Genomic DNA, 12,572 nt, shown 5'->3' on the forward strand with positions numbered 1-12,572 from the left:
TAGAAAATAGTATATGTTTACAATTTTTCTTAACCATTGATAATGCACACACACTCGCAAATGCAATTGTTTAAACCCAAGACTTCTAGGAAAACAACAATCCCTTCAACCACTTAGGCCACTCGATATATATATATTACACAAAATTATAAAAATATCAAAATGTAAAATAAATTTCATATAAATATAAGCATGTTTTTAAATGAGATTTTAATAGATGTTATATAATTAAATAACAACAAATTCAATAAAAAATAATTATAAAATTAAAAATTACTTGGTTGTCTCATTTATATAACTAGAAATTATAAAATTTCAACAACAAAAAAATACAAGTAGATTTAGGATTCACTATCACCTAATGTAAAACTTTTATTTTCATATTTTTTAAGATCGTTGGATGAATGAAAATAAATAAATAAAATTATCTCCTTATTTTTTGGTGTATATATTCGCAATTCTTAGTATTAATCTCACTCGTCTATTTTTCACGCTTCCAACGATCTTAAAAATATATAAAACAAAAAGATTTTTACATGGTGTCAACAAATCCTGCCTTATATAAGATTAATATACACTTATACCTAGTGGAAAAATATTATATTTAATATAGTTTATAAATATTTTATACAAAATATATTTTTATATAAAAATATATATATTATACAAAAACTATATAAGAAATAATTTAATTGATAAAAGTATAGATCCAATAAAATGGTACAAACTGAAAAAAATAATATATTTGTTTAAAATTTGTCATTCTAGACCGAGTGACGAAGACTTGATATATGAATTATATTAAATATCAAGCATAAATTCAATCTTTAAATGAATAGTATTAATTTTTTATTAAAAATTATATAAAAATAAAAAATTAACATTATAATGTTATTTTAAAAAGTTAATAATATTTAAGTAAATTGATATATAACTAATAGATGATATCAGTCTAGTTAAACTTATAAATATATGCAAGTAGTTAGAAACATAATTGCAACCAGGCAGAATGGATGGTGTAGGATTAGTGCGTAGGTCCATGCCTTTAATTGAAGGGACTTTCCCTCAACAAGAATGGAGGCGCTTTTCCTTTTTCCTTTTCATTCAGCTAACCCGCCTCATTTTTCATCTTTGGAGTTTTTGTCAATCCTTTTCATTTTCTCATCACCCACGTTCATTTGGCTGAGCAATGCTATACCCCATTAGCGACAGTAAATTGAATACTATTATACACACAGATTTTGAGTTGATAATTGTTGGCAAAAATTCAATAATTTTGGCGTTTTGAACGAGGAATTGATTCAAATGTTGTTGACGAGAATGTAGTACTAATTGTTGGTTTGTAAATGTGCACAAGTGCAAAGCACGGGTAACGTGAATGTTTGAATCAGTCAAGCTCTTCGTGGGCTTATAAATATTTTAACTCAAATTTGAAATATTTTTCCTCAAATAGATCATACATTTTTAAAAATTTTCTTTTGAAATTAAAATGATAAATATTAAAAGATTATTTTAATCAAAACAATAATTTTAAAAATTGTCTGATTCTCATTAATGCTTCATTATGTCAAAAATTTACAATAGTTCACTACATGAAACTCCTATAAATACCGTATAAACCTGTAGGTTAAACACAAATTATTACAACTCAAAGAATTTTTTTATTCTCTCCTAGTTTTTAAGTGATAGATGAAGACAAAAGAATAGTTTGTGATCTTTGCAGAAGTGCAACTGTAGCTGAGTATCTAGTTGTTGTATCTTGGGAGACGGACTACTAATGATCTCAAGCACCATAGGAATAATCGAAAATCTGTCTTAAGAAAACTATGTAGGTACAAGACTCAACTTGTTTGCAGTTCGTTATTCTGTCAGCAATCTGTTTTTTCACTCTGAAATGTTTTCTTCAATTATTAATAAAATATATTTTTTCTTTTTGCCTTGGATTATTATACTTCTAACAAACTTAAGACATTTTTTGTCTTATACCTTTCTAAAAAAATACAAGACGATTCAAAAATATTGGTAAAATCGAGAAAACAAATAAATTCATTTTCAGGATTTATCCTACTGTTTTAATGTGTTTGCTTAATCTCAAAGTGGACAAATCTATTTAATAGAAAATAAAATCGAGAAAACACTGGTTACTGATTTTGTTTCAAAATGTTGATTATGTTCGGAAACAAAAGCGACAATAAAGAACAAATGTGATTCTTTGTGTGTCAATTTTCTTCCATACGTGTTGTTGCCTATAAATATGGGAAAATTAAAGAATTAATTTGATTCTTTCCATGTTATAATATTATTTGGTAATATTATTATGGTAAGATTTCACCCATAAAAGTACATCATGGTATTGTTCATGAAATTAAGGTTATGATATTATTACCTTATAATTATTTTGACTTTTAATATAAAATATTAAGTATGACTTGAATAAAAAAATCTTTGATACTTATAATAATTATTAAATGTTATTAAAAACACTATGAATGTTATTATTGTACTAATAATTTCTTTTGAAAAATTTTATAGATACAAACATATTTAGAGTCTAATCCTAGACTTTTAATTATTGGGTTGCCAAAAATAAAATCAAACGATTAATTCATTTTGATTATTATGTTACCAAAAGTATAATCAAACGATTAGTTTCTTTTAATCATTGGTTTGTCAACAGTAAAATCAAAAGATTAGTTCTTTTTGATTATTGTGTCATCTCACAGGCAACACCTTAGGGTTCGAGACATTAACACAATTGTTTAGAAAAAGGATTCTGTGTGCACAGACTTGGGCTTGATGAGGCCAAGATTATTTTGGCCCAGTTCTAGAAGAATGCTTACAAGTACGTGAATGATCAAGTCTGAAGGCGTCCTGAAGAAGCGATGAGGGTGTTACAATGTTCCATGGGGGAAATTTGTAAAGGCTCATGGATTCAAATCGAGACATGTACGCGGTTTTTCATAGAAGAGTCGTAAGAAGTATCAAGCTTGCCTAGAACCATCAGACTTGGCTCATTCCTTAGAAGATTCCTTAATTGATAGGATTATCTCTTAGTTTAAGGAGATAAATACTTATATTAAAGAGATAATGTTGGATAATGTTGAGTTGAATTCAAATACCTTAGATAAGATAGAGATAATGATCTTGATAAGGTAGGATTTGATGTAAGCCATCAATGTACTTTGATCTAGATCGTTGGATCTTGAAGCCCTCAATTATAAATAGAGAGCTTCTCCCCTCATTTTTAATTATTCTAGCTCATTCCATTTTTTAGAGTAATAAACTTAGGCATTTACTCTTGAATTCTATCTTGTTGTCTTGTTGCCTTTGTTTCTAGTTTTCTAGCCTAGTGGCTTTGTTCCTTAAGCTTGTTGGCTTATTCCTCTTTGTCCTTAAGCCTTTGTATTTATGTTACCAGTCATGAGAGCTAAGATAGCCTCGATAGCGTTTTCTTTCCAGAGTTTATTTAGAGTTATAAAGTATTTCAAGTCTTGGTGACTTAGAAAGTTTCGACAGTTCTCGCACTTCCGAGAGTTATTCAACCTTTGTAGCTTGGATTATCCCCGCTGGTGTTTAGCTCCATATCATTGGTCTAACCCTATTGGGTTAGTTCATTCCTTGGTGAGCCAGAGTCTCACAAGGACGTGGTAAAGGCTGAATTTGGTGCCCTTTCGACTTCGAAATTGTCTAAGTGTTGCACAAATTAGCTAGGAGAAGTCTAGCCCCGTGACAAGTGATATCAGAGCATATTAGAGTGAGTTTTTGTGTATTTAAAGAGTGTTCCAAGCTTGTTTTGAGACCAATGGAATCATATCTTGTTAGAATGGAGTTGTTACAGTAGCAACAAGTGGTTAAAGTGAGTCGTTATATATTTAATGATTGTTCCAAACAAAGTTTGTGGAAAGTGTAAGTGAGATGACACAACAAAGAGTTGTCCCACAGAGAATGGCATAGAGAGCATGATGATACTGGTGGGGACATACTAAAGAAATAAAGTATTTGAGAAGTCTTAGGATCATTGGAGATGATGGTCGAGAGCCTTGAAAGCTTCAACAAGGAAGCTAATAAGATCCAAGGAGTTATGAAATCATGTCTTAAACAATTAGAGGCCATGATGGATGAGTTCAAGGTTGTAGAATAATAGAATCTCAATGATTGGATATTGATCGAGATGAGTAATGAACTTAGGGTCGAGGTAGCGATTTTTAGGGGAAAAATAGATGTAGTGGTGTATCTAGAAATATTTTTCAAGGTGGGCATATGTGTATTAATAACAAAAAATTCATATGGAGTGTGTACAAATAAAATTTTAGAGTGGGCACTTTCAATAAAATGAAAAACTAACATACAAAATTTAGGATTCCAAGGTGGGCACGTGCTTACCCCGGGTTCTACATGCATCCTCCGCTAAATAGATGGACTCAGGAATGAGCTACTAATATGCAACGATGTGATTAGTGAGTTTGGGGCATTTAGAACCTTTTTGAAGGGACTTAGACCAGCGTGATGCTTGCAAGGAAGCAAGGTGATACCCAGAGTTGTTCAGAAGTCAGAGATGTAGCCTAATCAGAGTTAGAACTTGTAGAAGTCATGTCAACTGGTAGAGAATCATCCAAACCCATGCCTAGTGATAAGGAAAAAAGTGGGGAGATTAAGACAAGGGAAAATAGACAGATGACGAAGAAAGCTCATAGTTAGAACTTGTAGAAGTCATGTCAACTGGTAGCGAATCATCCAAACCCATGCCTAGTGATAGGGACAAAATTAGGGGAGATCGAGACAAAGGAAAATAGATAATGGCTCAAAAAAGTCATCGATTGATCGTGGTCGAAGTCATCGGGTAATTGTGGCAAGATCAAGTCCATGTCTAAAAAAGGTAAGACCTTGGAATGCTACTTCTGTGATGGTCATCATTTTATTAGAGGGTGTCCCAAAAAGATTTGCCTTGCTACACTCATTAAGAGTGAAGACGAGCCAGATGGAGAAGTAGACAACGATGGTGGGATTGATGGCATCAAAGAAATAGAACAATGAGCAAAGCTATGTACGAATGTGAGTGGAAAAGAAGAAAATTCATGGTTAAAGAAACAAAATCTAATTGAAGTATTTTCAGTTTCAGGGGTCATATAAGGTGCATGAAAGCAAAAGTGAAGTAAAGCTCTGCACGAAAGTGAAGGACCAAGAAGGAAAAACGGGACGTAAACGTTTCTAGTGTAAAGATCCACATATGGTATGAGATTACCCATATCGATTCAAGTAATCCAAGGGAAAGGATAATGCCGAGAGTAGTGTGTCTGTTAGGGTTGGTTTGATGAAGTTTTTTTATGTGAAATCGAATGAAAACCAAGAGCAGGATGGTTTGTCTAAACCAAATGTTATCGAGGAGCTTGGCAAGGATGCCAAGGACGTAGATATCATTATGGAAGCTAGAGTTGTCACAAGGCCAAAAGAGCCTGAATTGTTTGGGGATAACTTATCCTTAGTGCTTGCTGAGGGTGAGGCATGGTCTAAGTTTATGAGTCTTAGACATGATAGGCCATTGAAGGAGTATGCGAGTCAATTCAAAGAACTTATGCTTGAAGTCCCTAACTGATTGAATAAGATGGGTTCTTTACCATCATGGATAGATTGAAGTCGTGGGAAAAGAATGAGATTAAGATAATGAGAGTCAAGGAGTTGTCTAAAACCTTGAAAACCACCGAGTTTATCATTAAATTTGGAGTCAAGAAGAGATCAAAGTCGAAGTTGAAAGCCGTGGATTATGGAAAATGAATCCACATTGAAGGGTCATCAAATGATGGGGAGTGAGGCTCTTCAATAGAGATGAAAGTAAATTGAAAGTTTAAACGATCATTAGTGAATATGACAAGTCTGAACTTGGCACAAGTAGAAGTGGCAAGTGCTTTAAACCAAGGGTAAGGGATGAGTAATTGGAGTACGTTGATGTAAAGGGCCACAGGAGTTGCAAGCTTGTATGAATAAAGTCGAGTTATTTAAGGAAATAAATGAGCCTATGGTCGAGATATCCGAGGAAAATGATGTGCCTAAGATTGATGAGGTTGTACGACTTTGTACAATAATTTTGTCTTCTGCCAAGGTGAAGAAAGGTTGAAAGATGAAATGGTTGATGTATGTGAACATCATTATTATGGGATGATCAAAAGTTGCCTTAGTAGATATCAGGGTATATGATCTGTTCATATTGAGTGAGAGGATCAAAATTGTTAATTCATAAAATGTTCTAATTTTTGGATTGACAAAGGGGATAGAGCTGCAGATTGGGGAATGAAGTGGTAAATAAATGTTTCAATTGCTCATGATGGATGACTTTGATTTTGTCATCGGATTGGGCTTTCTTGATCGGGTTCGTGCGTTCATTTTCCTTATATTGATGTCGTGTACATCTTGGATTTCTAGAAGAAATATATTATCCCATTGTTTTGAAATGATATGAGAGGGACCAAGACTATGCAGTAATTCAGTGTGTTTTGAGGGAGAGGGACATTACTTTTGGGGCTATCATTGGAGAGACGATTGAGAAATGGTTAATGAAGTCTAAGCCTTCGAGGGACATTGAGGAATGCGAAATCCCTACCCATTGACATGGTGGAAGTGATACTGGGCTTCAAGGAGAGGGTGCCAATATGAGTTAAAACAATAAACTTTGGAGTAAAAGTGGTAATACGAGAAGTGTCAGACTTCATGAAGTAAGAAGGGCTGATGCATAGAGTAAATACTACTGAGGCGTAATCAAGGGAGGTACATCTCAAACACATTTTCAGTTTTGTTTAATTTGATTTACTATTATTGATTGGTGTAGGTAAAGGACCTAACCATCTTTATAGAGTATGCAAAGGTTATAACGGGCATGTGAGATCTTTTAGAGTTCTTAGGGACAAATGAGTGTTTCTGATGAATTTAAGAGTTTGTGTTCTACGTCGTCGGAGTATCCAAATCTTTGTAATCAAGAGTATTAAAGCTTGGGTGAATACAAATGAGTAGGATGGATTTTTTACGCTCGAGATATATACCATGAAGGGTTAGATTGTGATGAGACATAGTTGTATAAACCAAGGTGAGCAATCCTTAGGCGAGGACATGAAGCAAGCTGAGGTGCTTTGTTGAAGCAACGTCCGAGGTGATCAAGACAAGTACATTCTTGCCTAGTTACAAGGTTGTCACTATATCAAGTAGGGGAGAATGTTATAGGTTGCAACATAGGTCCGAGACATTGGCACAATTGTTCAAAAAAGGGATTTTGTGTGCGTAGACTTAGGCTTGATGAGGCTAAGATTATTTTATCCCTATTCTTGAAGAATGCTTACGAGTCTGTGAATGATCAAGTTCGAGGGCGTTCGAGAGAAGTGATGAGGGTGTTACATTGTTTGATAAAAGAAAATTTGTCAAGGCTCATGGATTCAAATCAAGACATGTGTATGGATTTTTCGTAAAATAATCGTATTAAGTATTAGGCTTGGCCATAACCATCAGACATGGCTCATTCCTTGAAAGGTTCAATAACAGATAGGATTATATCTTAATTTAAGGAGATAAATACTTATATTAAAGAGATAATATTGGATAATGTTTATGTCGAAACAATTTCTTAAAACCAAAATTATTTTTTAAAGTGATTTTAAAAAAATCTCATCTCGATTAATTTGGTGTTTCCTTTTTAAAGTTAAAAAATGGTTCGAGGATTCACCACCAATATTTGATTAAGGTATGATTGGGCACCCAAAACGATTGTCATTTTAATAAAAATAATTTAATTTTATTAAAACAATGTCTTAGGTCTACGTACCAAAAGTTGAGTTCGGGAGTCGATTATGCGTGGGGAATGATTAACACCCCCACAACGTCCTAAATCGGTACCTAGTCGATTAATTAGTTGTCTTTTCAATGAATCTTACAAGTTTAAATTTAATTTAAGATAATAATTTTAGGACAAAACACAATAATATTTGATTATTTCCTATCGAGAAGAAACGACCTCTCATGCCTTATAGCAGTCACTTCTTACTCCAATCAAAATAAAGAAATTTTACAATTTCTTTCTAAAACTCATTATTAGTTTAAATTTCAAAATGCACAATGATAAAATAAATCAATTTAAATGAGAAATTACCAATCCTTTTAGAAAGAAGAATGATGTTCGATTATTTAAAGAAGTCAATATCAAACCTTTTATAAGTTCTAATGATATTTTCTCGAAGAATTTAAATAGATGAACAATTATTTTTTCTTTCGTTCTCAAATTTTAGGTGTGGTTAAATTTTTAGGGTTTCATTCGATGGGATACACTTTATTTTAAAATCGTCGGAAGTAACTTTCTTATATGTTAAGACATTCACTTTACAACAACCTTAAAATGAAAATGTATTATTCTTAGTCCAATTATTTGAATTGAGTGGAGTTATGCTTATAGGGTAGCATACAAATTGATTAAAATAAAACCTAAGTCTATATGTACAAACATATACACATTATATTTAGACAAACAAAATAACACTATCATATTCGTAAATAACCTAATATAATATACTACTTAAGATATAGTAATTATATATATATATATATATATATATATATATATATATATATATATATATACCAACATAAGACAACTTATATAGGTTATAAAACAAACTTTATATGTGTATATATATCATCTTAGGAAGTTCAAATAATATATAATAGATTTTGAAATATGGTAGATAATACGCATTACATACTAAAAATATGTGATAATTAAAACAATTGAACACTAACAAAATAATGTAAATATATTTTACACATATATACAAAAGCTTTATAAACAAATATATGTATACGACACTACATAATATATTTAATATATAATACTTAAAAAGTAAAAAAAATCTCTTTAAAAATATAGAACAAGCACATTTATAAAAAGTATAACGACTAAAATGATTGAATACTAAATATAAGGGCTAAAGATATAAATAAACCATAACAATTCCATAGTAAATTAAACACAATGACATAAATGAATAAGGGCCTAAACCTAAGAAATAAAGTGTAATTTATCATAGCAAAACGAATAAAAATAATAGCATAGCGAGGAACGAGAAATAAATAACATAAGTATAAAATAAAGACAAACACAAATATATACAACATATCAAAATGAAAGAAATTATAAATTAAGGTGAATAAACAAAAAATTAAATACTGAAATTAAATGACAAAGATGTAAGTGCAGGAAATTTAATAACGAAAATTAAAATAATCATAAAATAATAGGGTTTAAATATAAATAATATACAATACAAGCACTGAAAGTGTAATAAATTAATATATATTTAGGACCAAAATGAAAATATTTAAAATTACATGCTAAAATTAAAATAAACAAAATCAAATAAGTCATGGTGACTAAAATACAACATGCATAAAATAAAAAGGCAAAATCAAAAACTAAAAAAATTCCAACAGGGACTAAAAGGTAACTTCACAAACCCAGAGACACCACTCGAGTAATTAGACCACAAGCTAGTTTCTGGAAAACCTAACCCCTTAAATAGAAGCATTTTGAAGCCCCCTTGTATACCCTATTATAGGTTTTGGGAAAACTTAACCCCCTCATTTTTTTTTCAGTCGTTCCCTCTCTTCTCTCAACTTTCTTCATTTTTTTATTTTATTTTTTATTTATGAAAGAAAATCAACCGATGGCCACGAACCACCGTGGTCACCACCATACATCGGCCTTATGAGGGGCCAACAACCCTCGAAAACACCCAAAACGAAACACCCTAACCTTATTGACCCTTAGATCAAACCTTTTACAACCTAACACTCCCCAAATCGAACAAAAAAATAAAAAGGGTGGCTACCTTTGATGCTGAAAAATCCTCTCATCTCTAGGAAAGTGAAGACCGAGGAAAAATCTCCTAGTTTCCCCTTTTTTTTGGTTTCGTTTCTTCTCCTTTTTCTTTCAGTCTTTTATTTCTTTTCCTCTTTTTTTCCAGTTCTGATCTCTCATTGATCTTTTTTTTTTCTTATTTTCTTTAAAACCCAATCCCCCTCTGCTAGTTATAAAATTGGGCTTTTTATGTTTTTTATGGCAGATGATAGGGGGAATGATTTCCCTAAGTCCTACTTTAACAAACCTGAATTTTAAGGGATTAAAAAATTTAAATTGTTTCAGTGATTCGGTTGTTGATTGATTTCCCTTTTTTATTGTTTACAGAGATGATAATGTTGAGTAGTTAAGGTCGACCAACCGATAACAGTGATACCAACGGAGACATCGGTACGATGTTGCTTGGTGGAAGCTACTTTCTTCTCTGATGGGGGCGACAGATGGCTCTCTAGAGTTTTAAACCCTTTTTGTTTTGGGTTTTGTTAGGATCGGGTTTGGGCCAATTGGCCCCTTGTAATTGGGCCCAGTCTAGTGTTAGGCTTCAAGTGATGTAAGGGCATGTAAAAATAAAAATAAAAATAAATGCAATAATAATAGTAACAAAGATCCGGGAGAAAATGAGTGTCTACAACTGCCCCTTTTTGCTTATTCTTATGTGAACAAGGATAGATAAGGACAAATAGAGATAAATTTTTGTTCGGTCGCCACTAACTTTGAATGAACATGACAGTGTTAGTCTATTTCAAGGAGATTAAATCGAGGTTGATTTGCTTCATTGTTCTTCAGGGAAGATTAAATCTATTAAAAGGGATCTGTTCCAGTACGTTCTAGGGTAGATAAGATCTAGAAACTTTGATTCACTTTACTACTTTTCATGGAAGATTGAATCGAGGTTTATTTGCTTCACTGTTCTTCAGGGAAGATCAAATATGAGAAAAGGACATGCTCCACTGCATTTCTGGGAAGATCGTAACTAGAGACTTTGATTCACTTCATTACTCTTCAGGGAAAATTAAATCGATGTCAATTTTTGAATATCTCAATCTTGGGATTTGGAACAAATTACTTTTTTCTTGAATATTTTAACATTGTTTGTCTTCAAATTTCTTTAAAGAACCTGAGAACGCTTAATTAATATCATGCAATAAATTGTATGCTTCTACTTATGTCTAACATGTATGCAATAATGAAATTCTTTAACACTTTTAATCATTGGAGGGGAAAACCTTTCTTCTATTGATCACTTCTTGAATTCAATTATTGTCTCAAACTCTAGCACCACCATTGGTTCACCCCAACTCAAAATACTGATTAGCTAGATCTTTGGTTAAAAGAATTTTCTCTTTCAAACATTTCAACTGTCTACTAGGAGCTCACTTTTTCAAGTGGCAAATTTAGGCACATTGCTTGGATTTGGACACTTCCAGCAACAAAAAACAAAGTTCCCTTTTCCCTGAGCATTCATTATACATTAAAGCTCACCTCTCTATGACTGATAAAGATTTTTGAAATACCTCTGAGTGGTTGGAAACCCTAAGACACCTTAATGTATCAATCATCTGGTTAGTTGCCAAGTAAGATCCATATTAAAACCTTTGTAAGCTTCGAAACACCTTTATTTTCCCAAAACATTTTGCATAATAATACACATTGAACTCATGTTTTCAAGTCAGTTAAACTCTATGTATTTAATTTCAATATAAGATGCTTGCAAAAGGGTGTTAACAAGAAAAATACCTCTTTTATTTATATAAATGTAAAGAGTTTTTGGGTAAATACATGAAAAAGTTTAAACTAGAAAAAGTAAAAGAAAATGAAGTAGATATCTCCATATATCAATAGTACGAATGCTTTTGAACTAGCACGCCGCAGAGTGACTCAAGTCTAGCTTCTGTTAAAGGGATCTCAAGAATAATGACGATGCGTAAGGGTATGAAGTTCCCTCTATACTACTAAATCTCTAGATGTTGGATGCTATAAACCAGTATTGAATCTCGTATGCATTCAATTTCTTTTCTGGTTGTTTTAATTAAGCTTTTGTTAATCTCTAGACCCAACCCTGATCACCATTTGATGTTACTAATCAAATCAGGAGTCTTTCAACTTAAAAATCAATCCAGGACTTCCACCATGCACGAATCCTGAATTTGAATGACACCCAAGCTGCCATTTGCAGGTTTTCAACTTGAGACCTCATTTAGTTTCAAGACGCTCATTATGAATTTCCATCTTGAACCTTGTGTTATTATATTTCCTCTTTTTTTTTCTTTTTTTTTCAACTTTTTCTCTTTTTTTCATGCAGACATAGTATTTCTTGATCAGTATGGATCAAAGCTCCTCCAGAAAAGGCTTTCTTCACAACATAAGGTCCCTCCCACTTTGGCATTTATTTACCTCGGAAATCTTTTTGAATTGGCAGAATCTTTTTAAATACAAGATCTCCTTTATGAAACTCTTATGGGAGAACCTTCTTATCATGTGCCCTCATCATATGCTTCACGTACATCTAACCATGACAGATAACTTTCAATCTTTCATCCTCAATCAGATTCAGTTGGTCATACCTAGCTTGTGCCCATTCTATTTCATCTAGATTTACCTCTGATAGAACTCGAAGTGATAAAATTTCTACATCATTGGGTAACACAACTTCCATACCATAGGCTACAAAAAATAAAGTTGC

The sequence above is a fragment of the Hibiscus syriacus genome, unplaced genomic scaffold (assembly GCF_006381635.1).
Source record: "Hibiscus syriacus cultivar Baekdansim isolate YM2019G1 unplaced genomic scaffold, ASM638163v2 tig00015182_pilon, whole genome shotgun sequence".
Classification (NCBI taxonomy): Eukaryota; Viridiplantae; Streptophyta; class Magnoliopsida; order Malvales; family Malvaceae; genus Hibiscus; species Hibiscus syriacus.